Source organism: Stegodyphus dumicola, chromosome 2 (assembly GCF_044657685.1).
Source record: "Stegodyphus dumicola isolate Sdum_Otavi_A_Nest chromosome 2, ASM4465768v1".
Taxonomy (NCBI): Eukaryota; Metazoa; Arthropoda; class Arachnida; order Araneae; family Eresidae; genus Stegodyphus; species Stegodyphus dumicola.
In genome coordinates, this window is record NC_140769.1 from 8,554,179 (window position 1) to 8,572,002 (window position 17,824).

General features: G+C 33.4%; 1 protein-coding gene across 1 annotated transcript in view; it reads left to right on the forward strand.

The window, feature by feature from the left end:
* The window catches only part of LOC118200366 (regulating synaptic membrane exocytosis protein 2-like), a 472,906-nt gene that overhangs the window by 115,907 nt on the left and 339,175 nt on the right, over positions 1 to 17,824 (forward strand).

Genomic DNA, 17,824 nt, shown 5'->3' on the forward strand with positions numbered 1-17,824 from the left:
AAATTAGCCCAATTCGACATCCAAACAGGCTTTTCAAGGGAAATTTCATTGTTTGAACGTCGAATCAAGCTAACCCCATTACGCGTTTCGCCGAAACAGACAATTGAAACTTTTACGCTAAAAAATTTTTTGACAAAGTGTCTTGGAAATTTTAATAGTCCCAATTCTCTGTTCCAATTTCCCGACGCGTCCGCTTAGAAAGACACATTAAGGTGTTAAAATATGTAAATCAAAATCAAACTTTCTAAATCTAGTCTAAAATTAAAATCAAAACGAAAATAAATAGCGATGAGCTATTAGTCCTAAAAATACAAATACATTCGGGCTGGGCCTGCAAGCTTAAAGATTAACAATTTAATTTTTAAATTGTAGATTTTATAAAACTGTAAGAAAACCTGTAGTTAATAATCAATAAAAAATTTAAAAAATTGAGAAAAGAACAACTCAGTGGGTCTTGCTAAGACCAAGAAAAAGTTGTAACAAAAGAAACAAAAAACTGACCTTGGCGATGTAAAGCTGTCCCTCTGAAAACATGTAGTAAAATGGCTGCTAACTTTAAGCGTCTTATTTTTGGATGACGTAGGTAGGGGGGAGCGAAGAGTTGTGGGCGTTTAGCCAATGCGAAGTGATTTTCGTTATCTGTAACTCGTCTCCTATTATCGGAGGGGGCCGGAAACCTCGTGAATCGTGTTAAGAGCTCAAAAAATGGCGCTTGGCTTGTAGAAGGATGGAAAAAAATTTTTCGAAGTGAAAATGGCAAATTCAGCTAAAACTATAAAAACTTGGCCATTAAAGCATGAGAAAAAGGGAAAAACAGTAATATGTTAAAAAAGTCGTAATTCTTCAAGCTAGCGGGCGATCAAGCTACTATGAAAAATGAAAAAAGCCCGATTTGTTAATAAAAGCAGTAAAATTGGCCACTAAAGAAATTTAAATTAAAAAATATGTACATAATAGTATTTAAGATTAAAGTGCCAAAATTTTTTTGGAGGAAAGAGAATGAATAAACAAGAATTATCTGTACATTTTTACAATAGATTCTCTGAATTAGTCATCCTTCTTAAACCGTCCGTAGCTTTAGGTATAAAAAATCATTATCTAACTCAAAAAATCTATAATTAAGTAAGGTTAATGCCAGCTTTGGTCAGGGAATTTTTAATTATTTTATGTGGTATTTGGTTACTTTTTAAAATAGTTACGAAGTATAGTATTTCTTCTTGTAAGTGATCCGCAGTATTGCAAATTCTTTTCATTCTAAGTAGCTGTGAATAAATTGTGTTGATTATTACTCTTTTGGAAATATTTGAATTCCAGTTAGTGAGTTTAAGTGTGGAAAAATTAAATTCTCTTCTTTTATCGTAAACTTTAATAAAACGGTAATCAATAATATGTAAATCAAGGTAGACTATATCATGCTGTTCTGTATTGGTTTTATTAAGTTTTAAGCAAGCAGGGTAGATATTAGCGTTTTCTATTTTGTTGTAGTTATTAAATGCTATGACATCATCAATATATCTATAGATGTGTTGGAAAAAGAGACTTTCTTCCGTTCTGAGTGAACGTACATAGGTTAGTTCTTTAGTGAACAGGAATAATTCACAAACTGAAGTTGAAAAATTCCCGCCCATAGGTATTCCCTGTACTTGTTTATAGATGTAATTGTCAAACTGAATAAAATTATTGAAGAGAACGCTGGTAAGGAATAGCTGATATATATATATAATTTTAATGGAATAATGAAATGAATAATTTTATGCTTACATATTAGATAAATATATTTATATATATAAAATATTTTAAGTGCAGAGACGACACCAGTACTTCTAGCAGCTTGCAGTCGTCATGGGTGAGGGTGGATATTTTGACGCGAAGCAGTTTGAAGTCTGCGTAGTACATGGATGCAAAAACCAAAAACTTCCAGTCGTTGCCTTTTCAAAATATAATTTTATTGCATAATAATTCACGGGTCATCTTTGCCAGACAAGTCATTTCTCCAGTCATACAATATTTTTTATGTACACTGGTTAAAATGTACGACGTAAGGATCTTAGACAGGAAATCATAGGCAACGCAGGGATGTTTACATGGCAGAAGTTAGGAAAAGGAATCACGTAGTTGCTTGCGACGCATACTTATACTAAGTAGATGCATAAGTACAGCTAAACTGCTATTGGTTAATTTTAGGTTGTAGCGTGTAAAAATCTCGAATTTGTGTGTACATATGAGATATTGAAGTTAGGGAGCCAGAACATCAAATTCAGAAATTCAGATTAATTAATTTTGAGGTCGAAAATCATTTCTTAGCTCAGCCATCGTATTTTGTTATACCTTACATATATATATATATATGCATGTATTTAGATATGTGTTATAAAAACAAACTTAGAAGTAATGACGAGTAGAATTTTGATGGCGTAGAAGTTTTGATTCATAATGAATAAGTAATTTGAGGCGAAAGTAGATTAAATCTTCATTTTCTATTTCAGCAAACATCTTGCGGCCACTAACAATTTGGCACATTAATTGTGCCTATTCCAAATAGCTAACATTTTAAATAAATTTTCAGTAAGATAGAAAGAGCACACAGACAGCAGTCGAGGTAGGCCAGAGGGTTAAAAGCAAGTCAGTAATGTTCAGGAACAAAATTATTTGAGAATGGTGTGGTGCTTTTAAAAGCAAATCATTTCTTTGAAGGAAAAATTGGTTTTAAAATTCAAGTAGCAAAAATTTTTACTTTGATTTTTCTGCACTGTCCTTGTGTCTCTCGTTGATTCTCACCACCGCATCAAATTTTTTTGTTTCACCCACTACTTTAACAAAATTTTTGCCAGTGGGAACACATATTATCTCTCATTCTATAATTATTGCATATTTTTTATATCTATCATATTAATGTAGCAGGATTATAAAACATCAAACGAATGCAAGAGACTACTTAATATTTAGACTAACATTTAAATGCCTTATATCAGTCTGAAATTTTTTCTGAATGTAATAAATTACTAAATAGTCTATTCTTAAAATTATTTCTTACTTACATATTGTATGTTAATCTGTATTACAGTTAATGTTTTCCTCTTAATGCTACATAATTATTCGACAGAATCTGTAGTTAAATTGAGATAATGTTTATTACATAGCTCTGAAGACTATCAATATTAAAATTCCAAATAAGACAGGAAAAAAGTTTTTTAAATAAAGTTATACACAATTTGTTTGAAAATATTTTAAAAATATACGAAATGCTTAAAAAATTTTTAGAAACTGAAATTTCTTGCAAATATTTACATCATACCTATTTAACTATTAGCGTTACCTCTGTTCTGAAAATATTTTTTCTATTAATATCCACATGAAAAGAAAATATAAATCCTAACATCATGTTCAAAACTTTTCTGTATAATGTAAGCAATTTTTTTAACTTAACTTACATAGCTTTTGGTGGTGCCACGTACTCAAATTAAAGATTGTAATTTAAAAGATAATTAAAAAAATTGTTTTTAAAATTGCATTGAATTGAAATACAATGAAAACAAGTATGTCTACATATGAATTCAATTACTACAGCTTCTTCAATAACTGTACATTTTTAAAATTTCATTTTGCAGTTTCGCAATTTAATTACCTTAATATGAATCTTACATACATTACTTTAGAAACATTTCTATCATTCTCAGAAAGATTTATATTGCATAACAAATTTTAAACAAACTGATTGCATGATAACAACATATATAAAAGTGAACAGAAGCTATATTAGCTAAACATATGCATTTAAGTTTCATCATGATAAAATGATATTTTGATTTGCAAAAAACATTGATATTTAAATTTAAGAACACAGTACTCTGTCAAGAATGAAATTTAAACTGCATTTGATATTCTACATATTATGTAATGAAATAATTGTTTTGCTTTTAACCCCTTAGGACAGTTATTTCATATAAAATTAGTTTCCAATTAAAATAAATAATCATAAATTTTGCTGACAATTTTTATATTACTAGTGTTAGTAATTATTACAAGAGATGATGCTTCAGATGTCAAAAGTAAACATAAATTCATTTCTTAAAACATAATGAATAAAAAATTACAACTTATAAAAGCCAACAAAAAGTTTGCTGAGGGTCCCTTAACCGTGACGTCACAAGCCAGTTTCGATTCAGAGCGCAGGCCTTATCTATCTCGATGGTGACGTATGAACCCCTTATTTATTTTTTACGTGATGTCGTACTAACTCTTTTATACTTGTTAGTTCTTTATTATCTCATAATGTGACGTCTTACTGGTTTTTATAGCTTTGTACTATAAAAACCTATAAGACGATGTTTGTTTGTTTTATAGCTTTAGTTACTACTGTATTGTATTTTTATTGTTTTATATTTCTATTAAATTGTATTTTTTTCTTCATATGTTTGTTTTTTGTTTTTCGTGTGTAATGTAATATGGGCGCAACTCCTTCGTGTCATAAGACGAGTTTTGCTCGTCACGCAGGCCGCACTGCGTCCTAAATAAATAAGTAAATAAATGAGCATTTTAGTTACTCTTCTTTTTACTTTTCTTTTAGACTTTACTGAGCAGCTAAAAACAATTCTTCAGAATTAAGATTCTTAACTAATAATCGAAACTTATCAAGACAGGAACCTAACCTTACAATTAATTCGCATGAATCTATGCAAAAAAATTTAATAATCAAAAACAGTTAAAGATAAAACTGATTCATTTGTATTTAAAGATAACATTTATAAGTATTAATTTTATAAATTATTTTAACAAGTATCCAGATTATTATTACTAACATTAATATTATTTATTGATGAAACTGAATTTACTTAAATTTTAAAATTAAGAAAATTTCCCTTTAAATTTTAAATACAGCGTGTTTAGATGCATACAAAAATAACATAGCATAACTAACTAGACCATTAATTCATCCGGACTCCAGGAGTTAATAATAATGTATATACAATGAAAGCTTTTTTTTTTCAACAATTTCGAATCCATTATTTTTAATGCATTCGCTCGAGAACGCTTCCATTACAGGCTTCAGACTGCCCTAGCTGTGGAAATTCAATGAAGCCGATGTTAAAGAAAGTAAAATTCGCATTCATTCAAGATATTGTATAAGAAAATAATAAATCCCATGACAACTCAGCAGCCACATTATTCCCTTCTCCCAACACACGTAAATGAGAATGAGGCCTCCTTCTCAGAGTCTTAAATTATAAAAATCCACCACTATCTTTCCAACAAAAAGCTTTTGAACAAGACTTCTTTACTTATCTGCTGTTTTTATCTGCTGTTTTTCGTCCTTACGGAGATCGTCACGTTGCTGAAGGAATGCAGATTTGATCTCCTTGTTGATTAGAGCAGCGATGCTTATGTCGTTTTGCGATTTCATTTTAGTCCCAAAGAGAAGTTCAAAGGGAGTGGAACTGATGCTACGTTGAAAAGTTGAATTAATAATTTGTTGCACGGCGGGAACATGACGGTACCATTGCTCAGGGTTGGTTATGGAGAGTTTAGAAAGGACAGCAATAATAATGGAGTTCAAACGCTCAACTTCAGTAAGTAAAGAAGTCTTGTTCAAACTTATCAGTACTGTTAACTCTTATATAAATGCGGGGAAAGGCAGCGACCATAGTTGATAACACACATTTATTACTATTTACAAATATAGATTACATTAGGATTACAATTAATGAAAATGGTATACGAGCGATCGAGCGACGTCTGCTCCGCTCGCCAGCTAATCCTCGTCCTCTCCCGAAGGCGGGAAACGCATGCTGACGCAATGCATACGTCACACAGCAGGGTAATATCATGACATAACATTTCCCACATTCGGCCATCATGACCGGACAGGCGACCTCGCCTGAAACAACATAGTATATCATCAAATTAAAAAATTATTTTAATATAGTAACATAGGTATGAAAAAAATAATCTGTAGATACAAAGCTGAGGATACTTACACAAATGGAGCAAAAAAATAGATTAAACACACCAGAACAGTTAACTAAAAATAAAAAGAACATTAGTATGACAAAATGAATTAAAAAGTTGATATGAGGAAAAAAAAATCATTAGAAAGTTCTCAGGTGTCATCTGTCCAAACACAGGAGGACCTATAATTCTGACAGTTTAATAAAAATTAAGTGATACGTTTAATATTGTTGGACCAGGGTTTCATGTATTTAGCACAAGTGGATGTTTCGGATGGTCCGTCGAAAAATGCACACTTTTCCACATCGTATGTGTCATTTTGTTTGAGCCTGGTTTCTTTATAAGGTCCGAGAAATTTATGTTTGAGTTTTAGACCTGCCCAAACTGAGTTCGTTTGATAGCCACGAGGTCATGAAGTTGAAATTTTTGTGCCTGTTTTCGTCGCAAATTATAAGTACGGCGATTTTCGTCTTGCACTTTAGAGATCTGCTGTTTTTCGTCCTTACGGAGATCGTCACGTTGCTGAAGGAATGCAGATTTGATCTCCTTGTCGATTAGAGCAGCGATGCTTATGTCGTTTTGCGATTTCATTTTAGTCCCAAAGAGAAGTTCAAAGGGAGTGGAATTGATGCTACGTTGAAAAGTTGAATTAATAATTTGTTGCACGGCGGGAACATGACGGTACCATTGCTCAGGGTTGGTTATGGAGAGTTTAGAAAGGACAGCAATAATAATGGAGTTCAAACGCTCAACTTGACCGTTCGATCGTGGGAGGCTAGCTGTAATAAGAACGTGCTTTATTCTCTGTGTGTCACAATAGTTTGCAAATGCAGTGGAATTGAATGCAGGGCCTCGATCAGAGATAATCCGTGAAGGATTTCCGAAGACTGATCTTTGAGATTCCAGCCGACTGATAACTTCATCTGCGTCTGTAGACTTTGTCGGATAAAGCCACACGAATTTAGTAAACGAGTCTATAACTGCCAAAATATGTTTGTATTTCTTTGATGTGGTGGCAAGGGGACCTAAGTGGTCGATATGGTACGTATGCAAGGGTGCGTCGTCTTTGTCAATGGGGTGCAGAAGTCCGTCTTGTTTGCCTCGCTTTCGATTATTGAGGATGCATGGGATGCCGTTATGGATACACCGCTCAATTTCTTCTTTCAGATTTGGGATAAAATATTCGTTGTTTAAAAGTTCTTGAGTGCGGATTACGGCGAAGTGGCCTCGTTCGTGAGCTGCTATAATGACATTTGCCTGCATATCCTCAGGCACCACAAGTAAGTCAATGCCATTGACGTTTTTGTACAGGAGATTGTTCTTAACGAGAAAGTTATCATACGAAGGCGTTGTTTGAAGAAGTGCTTTAATAGCCGTAATATGCTCGTCGGTTTCTTGTGCTTTGCGAAATTGGAGAAGGACACTGTAGTGGATAGTCATACAACATGGACTGCGACTGAGGGCATCCATGTGAGCCATCTTTGAGCCGATATGGTGCTCAATTTCGTAGTCAAAATCTTGGAGATATAAAACCCATCGGGCTATTCTCGAATTGAGTTCCTTTTTATTTAAAGTTTGCACAAAAGCGTTGCAGTCAATGGTAATTTTAAAATGTGAACCAAGGACGTAAATACGGATTTTTTTAAAGCTTCAACAATTGCAAGAACTTCGAGTTCATAACTGGTGTATTTACGCTCGTTGTCCGATGTTTTCTTTGACATGTAGTAGACAGGGTGAAAGCTGTTATCGTTCATAGATTTTTGTAGTAGGACTGCCCCCAAGCCATCAATGGATGCGTCGGTATGAATTTCGATAGGACTCTTTCGATTAAAAATACTTAAAACTGATTGTTGAGAAAGCAAATATTTTAATCTGTGAAATGCGGCTTTCTGATCAGCATGAAATTAAAAGGGGGTGTCCTTACGAAGGAGATCACTAAGGGGTTTTGCAATGCTAGAATATAAGGGGATGAATTTCCTAAAATATCCCGTAAGACCGAGAAAGCGTTGGACATCTTTCGTACTCTTAGGTTCGGGGTAGTTAATTACAAATTTTGTTTTCGAAGGGGAAGGAAAAAGTTTACCGTCTTCAACGATATGTCCAAGAAATTCGATTTTTTTGTGAAGAAATTGACATTTACGAAAATTAACTTCTAGACCATATTCACTAGCAACTTTGAGTACTTGGTTGAGACGATGAATGGCCTCATTTTCATTTTTGGCTGGAATAACTACATCATCCATGTAGGGTAAAACATAACCTTTGACAATTAAATCACGAAAATCATAATTTATAAAGCGCTGGAATACTGAAGGGCAATTTGAAAGACCAAATGGCATTCGAAGAAACTGGAATTGTCAGTTGTGAGTTACAAAAGCTGTATATGGTTTACTTTCATTCGCTACTGGCACATGAAAAAAGCCGTTACGTAGGTCAAGAGTACTAAAAATTTGCGCGTATTGAAGTTTATCCAAAATGTCATCAATAAGAGGAAGAGGAAAATTATCTTTAATTAAAAGTCGATTAAGTTTCCTATAATCGATGCAAACACGGGGTGTACCATCTTTTTTACGCACCACGAGAACTTGACTGGCATATGGAGCTGAACAAGGTTCAATAATTTTAAGTTTCAACCATTCATTTATTTGTTTGTCAACAATTTCCCGTTCAACAAAAGGAAGGCGTCTAGGAGGGTGAAAAATCGGTTTATCATCGGATAAAGTGATATTAAGTTTAATATCTGTCGTCTTTGTTTTATTTGGGACATAAGAATTCAGCAAACGTTCTGCCGCCGCACGAGTTTCTTTGGAAACATTTGAACCAATATCAAAGCTAGAACATCGTCATTTATTGCCAAAATGAAAGATTCAGGAGCAGTTTCAAAGTATTGCTCGGGAGGTTTTGAAAAATATATACCATCTGGTGTAATAACTAATTCAGCATTTTTAATTACGTCACATCCTACAATAAGAGAAAACTGCATAGAATGATTTGGAACAACTCTAATATTAGCCGAAAAGTCCTGGTTATCAATGTTGATAATGGTTTGAAAACAGCCAATAATAGGAATTTTCGAGAATCCGAAGCCAGTTAACACTCCAGAATTATTTGAAATTGGTGGGGACCCAAGTTGAATCCATATGTTTTCGTTCAGTAATGTGACCTCACTTCCAGTGTCAATTAATCCAGAAACTGTGCTATTGAGTATAACGACAGTTTTACACATATTACCGTGAGAGGTTTGTACTGTGTTTACTTCTGCAGGTGGAGTGGAAGTCTCATTTGATGTAGTGGGGCGGCAATCCATAGATTTATGTCGAAAACGACCACAAGTTAGACACTTTTGGGCCAAGAGAACGATTAGGACAAGACCGTGAGAGGTGTCCGACCTCATCGCAGTTAAAACAAGTTTGTGGTTTAGTTTTAGATGGACCAGTATTAGTAAATTTCGTGTCGTGTTGTCGGTCTGATTTTTTTTCGTCCAGTACCACGTCTGGGGCCATTATTCGTATTTTTAAAATTTGATGGATGAGAGATATTTGTATGTCTAGTCGTAACTACAGATTCATAAGTGCGTAACTTTTCTTTGAATTCAGAATATGATTTTGCACCGTAGAGAATAATTTTATCGGATGGGGTACCTAGTATTCCTTGAATGGTATACTGAATGACAGAAGCTTCGTCGATAACACCGTCACCACGATTCGCAATTTCGCGCATTGCGATAAAATATTGCAAAGAGCTTTCATTCGAGCGCATTTTTCTTCTTTCGAGTTGTTTATGAATTTCAATAGACGTAATTTTATCAGAGAACTCATAAGTAATACTGTTTTAAACATAGGGAGGAGGGGCCATTCCGCGCTAGAAGTGAAGCACTGCTTTGACGCTTGGGTCACCAGACGGGGTGTTCTTTGTTTACATTCAGAAGCTCGCTTGACAAGATTCTGATAGTATTTCGACACACGACAGTTCCATAGAAATCGAAAAAGGGACACTCTCGCATGAAAAAACATTCATAGTGTGATGGATAATAGCAGTTTGTATAGTTTACTGACATTTACGCAAAAATCTTGGTTATTTTTCGATAACTAACAACAGCGATTTTGATTATGAATTTGTTTTATAAAATTCTAAGCTGTTGCACTACAAAAATATAGATTTTAAGAAAATTGCTAAAAGAGATCTGCCAAAATTTATTTTCTAGAATATTTGAAAATTTTGAAACTTGATGGCTAAATGTAAATATAAAATTATGTATGTTAAAATATTTGTAATTAGGCACATAGGTCAGATTAAGTTTTTATTAAATAGAGTAACGCATGCAAGGGCTATCTGCCTAAAGAGAGAGATGCCATCGTGGAGGAATTTTGAAGAAAAACTGACCTTTGAGTGGGTATTAAAAATAATACTTATAATTTTCATTCAAATTATATTCATATATATTTTTTATGTAAAACTTTCGGGTGTATGCTAAATTAGTGTACATTACTTTACACGAAAAATATAGTGAATGCACAGAAATTAAAGATTTGCACATGCCGTAAATGATAAATAGGAAATATGTATGGGTATTTATGCATGTGCTTGCAAAAAGCATGTATCTGCCTTTGACAAAATACTTAAATATTCATTAAATTATTTATAAATGTATTTGAAATGAAGAATTTATTCACTTATAAACAACTGTGAAAGTACTGTGAAGAAATCTAATGATTAAATGTATCTAATTTATAATGATTATAAATGTTATCTAAATATATAATAACCTTTATATTGAATTGTAAACATAAATTGAAATCCTGTTGACAAATACGTTATAAAACTATTTAAGCAAGAATTGTTCGTATTGGAAAGCAATCTCTTAAAAGGTATTGTAAAGCAAATGCTATGAGATGCGCACTTAAGAACGTAATAAAGAGTTTTGGAATATGTATTGTTGAAATGAAGGGTTAAAAAAAAATCTGATAAGTATAATTAAAAGAATTATTCCCTTTACATTTTATAATAACTCAGTTACAAGTTTTAAATAATACTTAAAAAAAAAAAACTTATTTTATTCCCTTTCAGAAATGTTCAGAGAAAGTCAAATACTATTTAATACCTATTTAATTATTAGGAATTAGCGAAATACTTTAATAATTCTCTAATTTAAAATGAACCGAATAGAGCATTAATTATAAATTGACTTACATTTTTCGATTTAAAAGAAGCCAAAAAATCATGTCATATTTAAGAAAGTATTTTAGGAAGAAGCTCTATAAATAGAAAAGAAATAATGCATAATTTTAATATTAATAATACAATAAACTTTGATCTTAATTTTTGTACCTTAACCGAATAAAATCAAATTACCGTAATTTTTTTTTCTAATTTAATTAACGAAAACTTGTGAAAATATTTTATTCAAATTAAACCATTCTGAGAAAACTGTCCTGTGAAAAGTATAGCATTTAATTCCGTTCAGAATGAAATGTTGTTTAAAAATATGTTGTTTTCACATACTTAGGACTCTGAAGTGTTGTAGAAAAAGAAAATATATACATTTATATGTATATTTGCGACGTAATTACAAAATATTTACACCCGAACGCGTCAAATCCCATAGAACTCAATGGTAAATGACCCAATGTTTTGGTCACCACGTAGGGATCGCCGGTGCTTCAGACCAGGGTACGGAGAAACTTGTTTAGGGCGACTCCTTCTTACTTCTTACCTCCATGACTTGGCGCCGTGGAAGGAGAGGAAGGGGGAACTGAAGAACTTAGACCTACAGGCGTCGGTCCACTGTCGGTGTTTGAAATTGAATGATCGTCATCGGACAGGGCTAAAGAGAAGGGCTAGCTCATAGAGCGTTTCCCCCTGAAACAGGCAGTGAGGAGTGATGACGTAACAATGATGCTACTGAGCGCGGAAATGCAATTGACAACATAGAAATTTGCGTTTTAAATTTGAAGAACCAGCGTTTAAAATGAGCTGTGTGTGAAAGATAGCTATAATTTGGAAGAGACAATGTTACTGTTGTATGCATTTTACACTGAACATTACAAAATTTAATAGTACTTACTCAATTTTAAAATAATAGATAAAATGCGCTACTCTTAGCATAAAGTTCCTTTTTTTTATTTGCAGGGATTTTTTTTCTTTAAATGCCTGTATGTTTCTAATCATTTCTTTATCTGCATGTTAAATAAGAGAACTGTACTACTGCTTCTAAGATAACTATAATAACAGCTATTTAAAATTAATCAAAAAACAACCTTAAATTGGCATAGTTTTAAACATGTATTTTGCCAATATATGGCAAAATTTCTGCTAATCTAAGTTTGAGTTTCAGCCTAATTGTAAATTTTACATTGGCATATTTTTCTCCCGATTCAATATAATAACATATATTTTTTTTAAATAATTTTGTAACTTAGGCTTACATCAATATTTCATTTAAATAAATACATGTAAGATTGTTATCTTCATTTAGACAAAACGACTTTACTCGCAGTACCTAAAATAATTATTTAATTTTTCAAAAGTGTGGGTTAAGGGGGCAGGTCTTCTTATGCCAATTACTTTAATATTATACTTTATATATATTTTATCTAGAATGCTAAGCTAGCACAAAATCGAATCAATAATAACAGAGGATACAATAAAAATAACTGTAACAATAACTTAACAGAATTAGTTCTCATTTGAAATATGCTTTAGGCTATTAACTTCTAAAATGCCATCTAGAAATATTTCAAATCAAAACATATTATATATGCTTACTTGTACAGTCGCAATGCAACTACAAGTTGTTGAAACATTATTTATTGGCTGCCACATTCGAAGCAATCCATTTTTTTGCCTTTTGGGTTGCTTTTCTTTGGGAAAAAACATATGCATTTCTATTTAAGAAACTTATTCTAATAAAAGTTCTCACTCTGCAAAATAAACGAATTGCTTTTCTGTTAACTTCAGGATAATGTTTCACCAGTTTATTAATTAAAGAGCCAATTACATGCTTCCCTTTATAGTAAGTTGTACCAAGAACTGCACAAAATATGTTTTCGAACTCATAAACTGTATTCATCCATGAATGAAAAGGTGTAGTCAAACCTCCTAAGGACAATAATTTAATCCATTCTGAATTAAATATTGGTTCATCAGCACTATTTTTAGATATTGTTCCCAATGATGGGTCTTTGTCTCGCACACGATAGGCAATATAACCTGCAACATATGTTAATGCTTCTTTTTCGGCTGTCGAAAATTGTCTGTCGGAATTCAATTCTAATTCCCAAGCCATAGGAGAAGGTTCCTCTATGAAATCCAAATCCAAATCATCAATAGTATTTAATGGAAAAGCATCTTCCTCCTCAGTTTTCAAAGCCCTTTCAAGTATTTCGAATGTTAAATATGAATCACTATTTCTGCTTTCTTTAGTCATGCATACTTTTGAAGATAAATTTGGCAGCTTATTAGCGAGTATTAATTGCTTTAAGCGGCGTATAACTTCACTAGGTGATGGATGGTCAATAAACCTACCAAGCCCTCGAATCTGACTAAAGAGACTTTCAAGTGCATCCTGAGTTAATCTAGAGGTTAAAATATATTTAGCATCATACGATGATTTCAAATCCTGGTGTAGGCCAAAAAGAGAATTTATTGAAATTATTATTCCTTTTTGGAAAGGCAGTAAGTTGGCTTTTCCTGAACTCTTAATCCACCAATGACTTTCTTCATTAATTCCAAAGGGCCCACCAGCGGCCGATCGGTAAAGTCGCTGAACACTGGTAGTTCGGTCCGAAGTTCGAATCCCGCGAACGGGCTGGCTGCCTGGGTGTTTTCGTGGTTTACCCCATGTCTAACGTGTATACGAGCCAGTTTCCCTTAGAAAGTCCTCCACGAAGGCATCCCTTCCCTTAGACAGATAGCCCTAGTGTGCTTTGCCATAATTAAATACACCACACCATTAATTCCAAAACTTGAATTTGTTTTTCATGATGTTCATTTAATCCAAATGCTGCTTTAAGTATTTTATCTGAAGGAGGGTATGTTTTGGTACTATTCATAATATCGAAAAAATTGTCGATTAACTCAAAGACGTCGGATGCTTTTTTATTTCCTGTGAGGTGGAGTATACCTTTTGCTGTAGTTCTTGAAAATAACGTTTTCGCTGGAGCGACTTTTTGTCTCTCGTTTCCCTTGACCATTAAATAATTTGGTTTTAGTTTGTGACACAATTTAATTTCTCCTGAAACTTTATTTAAAACCTCTTTAATAATATCAACATTTAAAACAGTTTCATCTTCTAAAACAAATCCTTTATCTAAAAAGTGGTTTCTCAGTCATTTGAGGCAGTGCGCTCAATCTGCAAAAACCCATATTTTTTTTCGTTTTGAATACTCGATTTGGAAACTGAGAACTATTAATCGAAATCTGTAACTCTTTCCACAAAGTAGTAGATCCTCCTAAATCAGACACTATTGCTTTCACTTCTACTCGAGATGATTGAATATGTCTTATGAGTGAAAAAAGAAGTTCTTTTTTCATTGGAGTGTTAAAATAAAAAAATACTGGTTGTTTCCACTGCGAAATGAGACCTCTGATTAAAACAAACTGCACTTTTTGAAAAGGACCGAGAATTTGGTCCAGTTTAGAGTCATAGCAGAATTTAGAATCTATGTGCATTTCGTTGAAACTGAGAACGCATATTTTTTCTACAGAATTCAAATATTGGCATCTTTCCTTCATTACAGCAAGAACATCACTCTGAATTCCTGGACTATATGAAAATTTAGCGCACCATCTCTTTAATGTGCTAGTGCTAGGTAAAGGAATTCCCATTTTTTCTTTCCAAAAATCGTAGCTTTTAGATGACAGAGCTCTTATGACAATGCAACGTGAAATATCTTCACTAGTCCACCTGATTTTTTCCTTCTTTTCTAGCAATGCGTTAATCTGCGTCTTTGTAAAAATATGCTTTAGACGTTTTTCCAAATTCTCCGATCTGTTCTGTTTTTTCCTAAATTTCGCTGTTTGGGATTTTAATTTCTGAATTTCCGATACAAATTTCTTTCTAGATGTCGTCCACCTTCTTTGTCGCTGAGCAAACATTCTAAAATTTTTCTTTTCTCTATTTTTCAATATTTTATTACAATTTTCTAAGGATATTATTTTGTTCTTCAAATTCTCAATACATTCTTGTTTATCTTTACACTTAGGGCACTCAGGGATATTGTCACATAGGGCATTGTCACTTGTGGGATTTATTTCAAAATCATTCACATTTGATTTATTATTGTCAGCTTCAACTTCGTCCTCGGCCTCAACATAAATTTTCTTTGGGCTTAATTCGTGTAGTCTTTCAAAAGCACTCTGCATTAGTTTTCTTTTCAAATGTCTCAGATTTCTTGGTGTTATTTCGTTTACTGCACACGATAAATTTACTTTCGGCACAGCATTGCATTTCAACAGTTTCTTTTGCGGCAATCCAAGCAAGCGATTTCTCATGTCATCTTCATAATCACTGCACAGAAAATGTTCGCCGCAAATTCTTGCGTTTTTCACATTAATAGAATCCTGTCTTCGACATTTATGTATCCATTCTTTCGTCAAAAGCAAATTGTCCTTGGGGAAAGCATGAAATACAATATCTCTTCCTTTCGTATTTCTATAAGTGTTACGGCACGTTGCTAAAGCACAAGAAGCCATATTACATAAAGGATACTTTAAATATAGAATTTAAAAGGAAAACTTACTAAAACTATATATATATACACAATTATTTTAAATATTTGCATTATTATTAAACAAATATGTATGATTAAAATTAATTTGGGATATGCGATCTCCAGAAAATCGTCTCGCAACTGAATGAAACTACAGTTTTAAAGGCGCGAAATCAGAGCAGGTGCAACAGAGACACGTCAGATTACTCCCGGTTCCCCCCCCCCTCCATGAGACTCGCGTCGGCGAGGAGTCGAACAAAGGAATGACCTAGCCCTTCTATTTATCCCTGGTCATCGGATAAAAAACTAACATCTAGGGAATTGTGAAAATCCGTCAGATTAGTGAGCGCATGAAAAATTTTTTCACATAAAACATCTTTATTAGTGGAAGCTTCCAGATGCAATAAATTAGCCACTGATATAAAATCTGATAAAGAGAAATCTTTTAATAGAAGTTCTTTATGTTTTGCCAAATCGAAACTGTCCGGGAACGCGGCAAAATTTCGCATTCGCTTTCGCGAAGAATGATCAAAATCGGAATATCCGAGCACAGTATTAAATAATTTAATAACTCGTGTTGTGCCATATTTAAGAGAATTCGCTATCAATGGGATATCACCTAATTTTAGGGCCATAGTTCTTTAAACAGTAAAATAGGACAATATGAATATGAAATAGGGTATGTATGAATGAGACTTAAACAGTATGAACACAGCTTAAAATCGTAATACCTAATAAATTATGAACGAATTATGGAAAAAAATGGGCCTACCTAACGTCGGGGCAGTCCTTATAATCCAATATATATCTTGGCCAATACAATGTAATCCAAAATCGAATTTCGATTTAACGTCCAAAATCAGAAGAACGGACAAGTAGCATGTAACGTCACTGACATATGTAGTCCAGCTTGAAGAATATTAAATCGTCATAAAGGCACGTCTTCATTCACATACGTCGTCTGGCTTGAAGAAGAATATTAAATCGTCATAAAGGCACGTCTTCATTCACATACGTCGTCTGGCTTGAAGAAGAATATTAAATCGTCATAAAGGCACGTCTTCATTCACATACGTCGTCTGGCTTGAAGAAGAATTTTAAATCGTCATAAAGGCACGTCTTGCCTTTGTTAGCTTTCTGAACGTCTTTAGTGATTGCTGGTGTCTAGGGTTCGATTTAACGCATGCACAAAAGGCACGGCCGAGCCCCCAAAATGTGGGGAAAGGCAACGACCATAGTTGATAACACACATTTATTACTATTTACAAATATAGATTACATTAGGATTACAAATAATGAAAATGGTATACGAGCGATCGAGCGACGTCTGCTCCGCTCGCCAGCTAATCCTCGTCCTCTCCCGAAGGCGGGAAACGCATGCTGACGCAATGCATACGTCACACAGTAGGGGAACATCATGACATAACATTTCCCACATATATATATATAAATTTTTGTTTTCAATGCCATTTTTGAGTAGAAATTAGAGACAATGTCAATAGCTTCAGTGGTATAGTAAAAGATAGACAAGGGGATTTCAAGTTTGAATGCTGATCCAGTGATGTCTTTACATGTTGTACAAAAGAAGGAGAGCTTCTAATTTAAAAATAACGCAAAAACTTAAATTTGATGAATGTGCCTTTTGATTTATTTACATTAGAATAATGTAAATAAATTTCCATTCAGCTGTTTGAATACATAAAACATTTAAGTTTGTCAACATCTTAAGTTGCTGTTGTTGTTGAGTTTTGCTAAACAAAATCTTAAATATAATACTTTTTAACTGGAAATTAAAATCGTAACCTTTGATCTCGAAATAGCGGCCAACTCACGATCTTGGTCGATGTCTGATTTTATATATCTGTGTTAAAATTTTTCAGGACTTGTAGAAACAAATCTTAAAATGTTAAATGCACTGTTTGTTAAATATTCTAATTTTAATCCAGCATGTAACTTAACTGCACATTTTATTCGAAAAGCAATTGCTTAGAATGATAATTGTATGTATCAACCGAAATATGCCTTGTACTTTTATTAATTGCATCATGGGTTTGTTTCAGAGAGCCGCATAATGGCTGTAGACTGCAGGTCGCCCTCTTACGAAAGAGATGGACGACAACAGACTAGCCTTCCAATGGATATTACACCCACATCTCCTCAGTATTCCC